The sequence below is a fragment of the Macaca mulatta genome, chromosome 3 (genome assembly GCF_049350105.2).
Source record: "Macaca mulatta isolate MMU2019108-1 chromosome 3, T2T-MMU8v2.0, whole genome shotgun sequence".
NCBI classification, from domain to species: Eukaryota; Metazoa; Chordata; class Mammalia; order Primates; family Cercopithecidae; genus Macaca; species Macaca mulatta.
Window position 1 is genome coordinate 101007672 of NC_133408.1, and position 9343 is coordinate 101017014.

At 40.7% G+C, this 9343-nt stretch overlaps 1 pseudogene; it reads left to right on the plus strand.

The window, feature by feature from the left end:
* Positions 1–7270: 7270 nt before the first annotated feature.
* Positions 7271–8253, plus strand: LOC703489 (heterogeneous nuclear ribonucleoprotein A1-like; annotated as a pseudogene).
* The last annotated feature ends 1090 nt before the right edge of the window (positions 8254–9343 follow it).

Below are 9343 nucleotides of genomic sequence, written 5' to 3' on the forward strand. Positions count from 1 at the left end.
ATAGTTCACTGCAGCCTCCAACTCCTGGGCTTAAGTGATCCGCCAGCCTCAGCCTCCTGAGTAGGTGGAGCAACAGATGCGCACCACTATGCCCAACTAATTTTTTAAAAAAATATTTTTTGAGACAGGAGTTTCACTATATTGCCCAGGCTAGTCTCAAATTCTTGGCCTCAAGGGATCCTTAGCTTCAGCCTCAATCACAGGAATGAGCCACTGTGCCTGGCTAAAGCAGGGAAACTCTAAAAACATATGCTTAATGGGTGAAATCTTAGACTATCAAGCAGCCTGAGAAACAGGAGATTTTCTAGATACTATTGAACCATGAGGCAGTTAATAAGTGAAGAAATGTCTTTGGAGTTGAGAAAAAGAACATTGTGCAGCAACATCCTCATTTCTCTAGGGCAGAGCTAGGGAATTGACTAAATTAAAACTCAGGAAAGATCTGCTTAATACAGATGTAGCTATCAATGATTCGTCAGTAATTGGTTGAAACCAGTCACTGTCCTCCATAATAATATTAAAAGATGACCTACCCCTGATAACTCAGATGTAGTGGAAGTTAAACCAGGGAAACTTGGTAAGCATGAGACAAATGGAAGCACTGACAATTCCAACTAATTTAGCATATTGAACATCCTATGCGATTTTTACTATTTTTACATGTGCATTGTACATCAGATTGAAAATCAAACTGAAAAACATTCATTATGTTTGCACTGTGTGTGCATGTGTGTGTGTATGTGTGTGTGTGTGTGTGAAAGAGAGAGAGTTCTGGAGTGGAAAGATGAAAAAGTGGAAGCACTTACTTAAAGACTTACACCACAGATTTAAAAGAATTTAAAAGAATGCACAATATTGAGCTAAGGCAATCAAACCAAAAGATATGCTAAAATTTCATTTATATGATTTACAACAGGACAAAGTAACCCATGATGTTAAGAGTTGGGACAGTGGTTAGCCTTGGGAAGGGGTTGTTGACTGTAAGGAAGGCAGCACATGGAGCTTTTAGGTGCTGTTGATAATCATCTTCTTAATGTGCTGCTTTCATAAATGTGCTCGGTTTATAAAAATTCATCAAGCTGTACCCTTGTGATATGGGCACTTTTCAGAAAGTTGGGTCAGAAGCAGATTGAGATGGAGTTAGAACTGCAAAAGTTTCACTAGAGAGTAACATCTGTGAAAAAGGAGAAGGGGGAAACAGGCCTGGGCAGGAGGAGTTGTCAGACCTTTGGAAAGAGTGGGCGAAGTCTCTGCCAGATCATCAACAGCTCCATAGTCAAGACAGCTCATAGGAGAAATTCTGTGGTAGGTGGAGATGACCTGGCCTTTGTAATAAAGTCTTGCTCAGTCATTGGCTGGGGCCGCCTTGACAAGGAGTGTCCTCAGCTCAAAAGCTGAAGTGGACTCAAAGTAGTTAACAGTGAGAGGCTCTCAAGTACCCTTACTCCTTGTAGCTGGGCAATTAGTTCTTTCTTAAAAGGGATTTGGGCACTATATAGTGCAAGAGACTGAATTGTGGATATCTGAAAGTACAAAGATTAGCTGGGCGTGGTAGCACGCACCTGTAGTCCCATCTACTCGGGAGGCTGAAGCAGGGGAATCGCTTGAACCCGGGAGGCGGAGGTTGCAGTGAGTCGAGATCATGCCACTGCACTCCAGCCTGGTGACACAGGGAGACTCCATCTCAAATAAATAAATATTAATAACGTAATATATAAATACATGATATTATGCTTTAAAAGTTTACTTTTAAGAAAACAGAATGCACCATCCACTCCAGGTGTTCTCAACATCTGCTTGCACAGAACCCCAGGGTTATACACATTAAATCAAAGCATTCCACTAATGAAAAATGGAAAGATGATGATTTTTTTCCCACTTTCACAGAATAAAGAGCTAAGATAATGATAAGCTTTTCTTACTAAGCTTTTATCTCATAAATTCTTCTTAAATCTTTGACACATACTACTGAATGTCTGTATAAAAATAAGATGAGGCCAGGTGCGGTGGCTCATGCCTGTAATCACAGCACTTTGGGAGGCCAAGGTGGGTGGATCATGATGTCAAGAGATGGAGACCATCTTGGCCAACATGGTGAAACCTCGTCTCTACTAAAAATACCAAAATTAGCTCGGGGTGGTGGTGCTCACCTGCAGTCCCAGCTACTCAGGAGGCCGAGGCAGGAGAATCACTTGAACCCAGGAGGCAGAGGTTGCAGTGAGCCAAGATCGCACCACTGCACTCCAGCCTGGTGACAAAGCGAGACTCCATCTCAAAAAAAGGAAAGAATACGATGATATCTAACCTAGGACAAAATTACATATTTTGTCATATCAGCATTTCATGAGATTCCACAAAGGGCACCATGACATCCAGGTGTCCCACCACAGGAACAAAATTGAGGATCAACAAAGCTAGCTGGAAATAATGGATGCCAGAACTCTAAGGAACCCACAGAAGATCAGTTCTCAAATCACCAGCCACTGGGGAGCAAATGAGCCAACCTCGAAACTGACAAGCAGTTATGGTGCTACGTGTCTCCCGTGTGTACTGGCCACTGTGTTGCATGGGGCTCCTCATCTTGGTAAGTCCTCTGCTTGTTCCCTTAAGTTCAGTTTGAATTTACCTGTATGCTTAGTCTGTTTCTGCCTACATGTGTTTCACTAGTCTGCCAATCTTAGTATCAGAGACACCCAGGCCTAGATCTTAATCATGCCCTCTGGATTCCAACACATACACACACAGACACACACACAGACACACACACACACTCCTTTCCAACTATCCTCTCTGAACTTTGCCACTCATAACCTCTTATCCCTCACATCATACTCTCTGTTTGACCCACCAACCTGGCCTCTTTCCCAGACCAAGGGCCTCTAGGCTTGCCCTGTCTTGCAGCCACTCTGGTGGTAAAATATGTTAGGTATGAGAGCATTTTTTAGAAGTTCATAATAGAGCCAAGTATGTGTAGCAGAATATATATATATAAATTCTCCCGAGAATAGGAAGAAATAGCAATCATTTGAGGGTCATATAATCAGAAATGCAAATATATGAAAGCGTATGAAATATATGAAAAAATACATGAAACAATGGTCTTTAAGACATTGGAGATAAGTCAATGAAGAACAGTGAACCCTGAAAGATGGGCAACGTACAAGACGAGACTTTCAATTACCTTAGTCTACTACCTGCAGAGAGTTTCCAGGCTGTGGCATAGGGAGGGGAAACCCAGGAAACGCCCAAAAATCTCCCCAGGCTGGGGAGAGCCTGGAATACAGGGAGGTAATTACCTTAGTCTACTACCTGCAGAGAGTTTCCAGGCTGTGGCATAGGGAGGGGAAACCCAGGAAACGCCCAAAAATCTCCCCAGGCTGGGGAGAGCCTGGAATACAGGGAGGTCAAGGTGGCTAAAGAACACAGGGCAGAGTGCCAGAGAAGAAAAAAACTGCACGGAGAACTTCACAGATTTGCGGAGGAACTGCCCCCAAGTTTTCAGCAAAGTACTGATTAGGGCATGTTGATGAGGAAATCACCTGAGGCCAGGAAAAGAAGCACCTGAGAGGATTTGAGGAAACAATCTCCAGAAATCATTTGGGGCCAGGAATTGTTTCTGTTCCACCAGCCAGAGTGAAGAACCTCATAATTCAAAGGACATTTGGTAGAGTTCTCAAAGAAGTTTTCCTCAGTAGTGGGGCAAGGTCAGTGGTGAGGCAAAAGCTCTGGTCTTGCCTTAAAAAAAATTAAAAATAAGACCTGAAAGAATCAGACTGTTCCAAGTGACTTAACTCCCTCCCAGAACAAAGCTGAAGAACATGTATAGGAATACAAAAATATCTAGCACCCAATAAGATAAAATTCATAATGCCTGGCATCCAAATAAAAATTACTAGACACACAAAGCAGCAGGAAAATGTGACCCATAATGAAGAGAAAGATCAACCAATTGAAACTGACCCAGAAATGACACAGTTGATAGAATTAGTAAACAAGGAGTTAAAAAGTTATCTTAATTGAATTACATATGTTCAAGAAACTAGAAGAAAGACTGTGCATGAAAGACTAATAAATTTGAAATATTTGTTTGTTTGTTTGTTTGTTTGAGACGGAGTCTTGCTCTGTCTCCCAGGCTGGAGTGCAGTGGCAGGATCTCAGCTCACTGCAAGCTCCGCCTCCCAGGTTTATGCCATTCTCCTGCCTCAGCCTCCTGTGTAGCTGGGACTACAGGCGCCCGCCACCTCGCCCAGCTAGTTTTTTGTATTTTTTAGTAGAGACGGGGTTTCACCGTGTTAGCCAGGATGGTCTTGATCTCCTGACCTCGTGATCCGCCCGTCTCGGCCTCCCAAAGTGCTGGGATTACAGGCTTGAGCCACCGCACCCGGCCGAAATATTTTTTTTAAGCTGCAAACCAGGATGTCTGAATAAAGTCTGTACTTAATAGTACTATACCAATGCTAATTTCTTAATTTTGATAAATACATCATGATAATATAAGAAGTTAACTTTTAAGTAAATTGGGTACAGAGTGGGAACTGGGAACACTCATTACTATCTTTTCAGCTCTTTGTATTTTTGTAAATTTAAAATCATTTCAAAATAAATTTTGTAAAGTGACAAAACAAAGCATCATGTGCCAAGAAAAGAATATCTAAATCAAATTTCTAGAAATAAAAACTGCAATATCTGACATGAAAAATATGCCGAATGGGATTAACAGTAACTGCTGAAGAAAGAATTCATGAACTTAAAGACACAGCAGTCTTTAAAATAAAATACCAAGATTTGAGCTGGGAGCAGTGATTCACACCAGTAACCTCAGCACTTTGAGAGGCTGAGGTGGGTGGATCACCTGAGATCAGGAGTTCGAGACCAGCCTGACCAACATGGTGAAAACCTGTCTCTACTAAAAATACAAAGATTAGCTTGGCATGGTGGTAGGCACCCACGTACTTGGGAGGCTGAGGCAGGAGAATCACTTGAACCTGGGAGGCAGAGGTTGTAGTGAGCCGAGATCGTGCCATTGCATTCCAGCCTGGGTGATAAGAGCAAGACTCCATCTCAAATTAAAAAAAAAAAAAATTAGAAATAAAATACCAAGATTTTAAAAACTAAAAGAAAAGAGCATCAGGGAATTTTATGACATCTTCAAGAGCCTAATATACATGTGACTGGAGTTTCTGAAGAAAGAAGGGAGGGCTGAAAAAATATTTGAAGAAGTGATAAAATTTTTTTCAAATTTCATTACCCACAGATCCAAGAAGTTCAATGAACCCAAAGCACAAGAAACGTGAAAAACACTACACTAAGTCATATCACAATCAAATTGCATAAAATCAGTGATAAAGTAAAATACTAAAATAAAGAGAAAAATGTTAAACTTATTCAGAAAATATGGGTAAATATACAGGACATTTACTAAGAACCTACTATGAGCCAGGTGCAGTGGCATGCCTGTAATCCCAGCACTTTGGGAGGCTGAGGCAGGCGGATCACGAGGTCGGGAGTTCAAGACCAGCCTGACCAACATGATGAAACCCCGTCTCTACTAAAAATATCAAAATTAGCGGGGCGTGGTGGCGTGTGCCTGTAATCCCAGCTACTCGGGAGGCTGAGGCAGGAGAATCACTTGAACCCAGGAGGTGGAGGTTGCAGTGAGCCAACATCAAGCCACTGCATTCTGGCCTGGGCAACAGAGTGAAGACTCTGTCTCAAAAAAAAAAAAAAAAAAAAAAAAAAAAAAGAACCTACTATGGTCCAGTGCTCAAAATATTTTTCTTTTCCTTTCTTTTCTTTTCTTTTTCTTTTTCTTTCTTTCCTTCAGACTAGGAGGTCTAGGAGATGCTACATATGTTTTTACCTTGGACCCTTGGTTCTTTGAACTCCAAAGATGTATGCTAGTCAAATAACTTTTTCATAAATCAAATGCCCTCCTTGCCTTGAAGAAAGTTATAGTCTAGAAATTATTAAAACTACTTAGTATGTAAGCTTTTAGACTTACATTTTATTTTTCTTGAAGATGCCTATTACTAAGCATGCCTAAATATAGCATGTTTAAAGTTGCTTACAGATAAAGTTTCACAAGTGAAAAATAATTTTTTAATCATTATGAACCTGTTTTGAAGGGAAAGGAGTTCCGAAGCTGATTGTAGTTGGTAACTGTATTCAAAGAGGGAAGGAGAAGGGATATCTGAAACTGAAGGGAAGGAAGATTTCCAAACTCAAGGCTTTTGATATTTTTAAAAGTACAAGTGTGGAGAGATGGAAAGTCATCACAGTGTGAGAGTGTGTGTGTGTGTGTGTGTGTGTGTGTGTGTGTTGGAACAGACAGATTTTAGTTTCGAATTTTCTATTATCCACTTCTACAAATGTATCCAAGGATTTGCTTATACCAAATATACTTCTGTGTTTGTGAACAACACTGATGATATTAGAAATGTTCCATTTGGATGTTCAGCATGGGAGTGTGCTGCCTGCTGAGAGGGACTTTTCAGCATGCCACTTGGTATATATTTGGATTACATAATCACAAACGCCTAGCCTCTGTCTTTCCCTCTGCCTCTCAGCCTCCCTTTCTTTTCATATATTCCTCTCCCTTACTGTTGATCAGTGCATCACTTCAAAAAGAAAAAAACAAAAAGCTTGAACCAGGAGGATTTCTGTTCACTTTGGCAGTTCCAGAACTCGTTATCCCTCAATTGACCACTGGAGACTCTGCTGCTATATATTTAAATCACCCTAGGCATTAGCTGGGGATGGATTTATCATGAAACTTTTATAATACAGAGGGCCACAGGGAATAGAGTGCTTTTAAATGTCTCCTCTTCTGCAGGCAAGTGATAACTTCACTCTTTGGTGAGTCCCTGTTGCTTTACTATTACACTCAGATGTTTTCATTCCAAGAGGAAAATATTATGACTGAACATAAAGTTTTAGTATTTGAGATGGTTGGATTGCACACCAGGTAGTTGGATCTTTTTTTCTATATTTAATGTCTTCCACAATCAGTTATATTTACTGCTTCTGATTCCAACTAGTCCCCACGCTAAATGAAAAAAGACTTGGAAACCTACATAGTTTGAGTTTTCAAAAACTATTTTGTGCAAACTTCCATCCAGGACATAAATCCCTTCTACTGCCTTCTTAACAGCACCACCCTTCTCAAATGAATGAGAATAGTATTGGGGATTTATGTGAAATGCGAAATCAGGACTTGGACAAAAGATTGAGAACCAAGGGCTCCCCTAAGTAACAGAGGAGCCGAGGAAGCATGGCTAAAGTCTCTTCCCACTGCTGTCCTAAGTCAGAGCCTTTTAAAGAGCTTGAACAGCTATGGAAGTTCTTCATGTGGGGGAAGAACTTTGGAACAACCAATGAGAGTGTGAGGAGCCATTCTGAGCAACTGGAAACACTCAGAGTCCGTGTGCTAATGAAAGAGCCAAACACCAAGCACTCCAGGGGCTGTGGGTTGTCCCATATGCCACTGCGGAGGAGGTGGATGCAGCCATGAATGCAAGATCACGCAACGTGGATGGAAGAGCTGTGGAACCAAAGACAGCTGTCTCAAGAAAAAGTTCTCAAAGACCAGGTGCCCACTTAACTGTGAAGAAGATCTTTGTTGGTGGCGTTAAAGAAGACACTGAAGAACGTCACCTAAGAGATTCTGTTGAACAGTATGGGAAAATCGAAATATTGAAATCATGGCTGACCAAGGCAGTGGAAAGAAAAGAGGCTTTGCTTTTGTAACCTTTGACAACCATGACTCCACAGATAAGACTGTCGTTCAGAAATACTCTCGTGGGAGTGACCACACTGTGATGTTAGGAAAGCCCTGTCGGAGCAAGAGATGGCTGGTGCCTCATCCAGCCAAAGAGGTCGAAGTCATTCTGGAAGCTTTGGTGGTGGTCGTGGAGATGGTTTTGGTGGTCATGACAACTTTGGTCATGGAGGAAACATTAGTGGTTATGGTAGCTTTGGTAGCAGCTGTGCTGGTGGTAGATATGGTGGCAGTGGAGATGGCTATAAGGGATTTGGTAATGATAGGAGCAATTTTGGAGGTGGTGGAAGCTACAATGATTTTGGCAATTACAATAATCAATCTCCAGATTTGGACCCATGAAGGGAAGAAACTTTGGAGGCAGAAGCTTTGGCCCCTATGGTGGTGGAGGCCAATACTTTGCCAAATCATGAAACCAAGGTGGGTGTGGTGCTTCTAGTAGCAGCAGTCACTATGTCAATGGCAGAAGATTTTAATTACTGACACCAACAAAGCTTGGCAGGAGAGGAGAGCCAAAGAGGTGACAGGGAAGCTACCAGTAACAGATTTGTGGACTCAACCAAGCACCGTGGTGGCAGTGCCCAGCTGCTACAAAGAAGATATGTTTTAGACAATGCTCACGTGTACGCACAAAAAGCTCAAGGACTGTATTTGTGGCAGGTTATTTTAGTTTCTGTTCTGTTCTGTTCTGTGGAAAGTAGAAAGCATTCTAACAAAAGTTTTTAATGCACCCATGCTATGGATTGCTAAATCTAACAGTCTGATCATAACACTGAATACATGTCTTTTTTAAAATTAATAAAATAAAACTCTAGCTAGACATACAGTCTTCTTTCCTAAGAAGACTTGAAAGATATACACCAAAATATTGGCAATACTTCTTTCTGAGTGGTGGAATTAATTTTAATAATATTTATATTAATTAATTTATATTAATAATTAATACTAATATTTATTCTGAAATTATTTTTCTCAATTATAAAAGTAATATAGTTATCATTATACAAAATTAAGGGGAAAAAGCTAAAAAGACTATAAACATTTTGAAGTATATCTTTCTGAAATTTTTTAAAATTAAATATAACTTTTTCTTATTATAAATATATCTATTCAATGTTGAAAATTTTTAAATATAGATAAGCAAGTAGAAAAACATTTATTGAATGATTTTTATTTTCTTTCTTTTGCTTATTTTACAAGTTTTCAACAATGAGTATACATTGCTTTGGAGTACAAAAGAAAAAATGTATTGATCAGCCGGGCACAGTGGCTCATGCCTGTAATCCCAGCACTTTGGGAGACCGACATAGGCGGATCACTTGAGGTTGGGAATTCAAGACCAGCCTGGCCAACATGGTGAAACCCTGTCTTTACTAAAAATACAAAAATTAGCTGGATGTGGTGGCATACATCTGTAATCCCAGCTACTCAGGAGGCTGAGGCAGGAGAATTGCTTGAACCCGGGAGGCAGAGGTTGCAGTGAGCCGAGATCGTGCCACTGCACTCCAATCTGGGCAAGAGAGTGAGACTCCATCTCAAAACAAAATAAAACAAAACCAGTGTCTT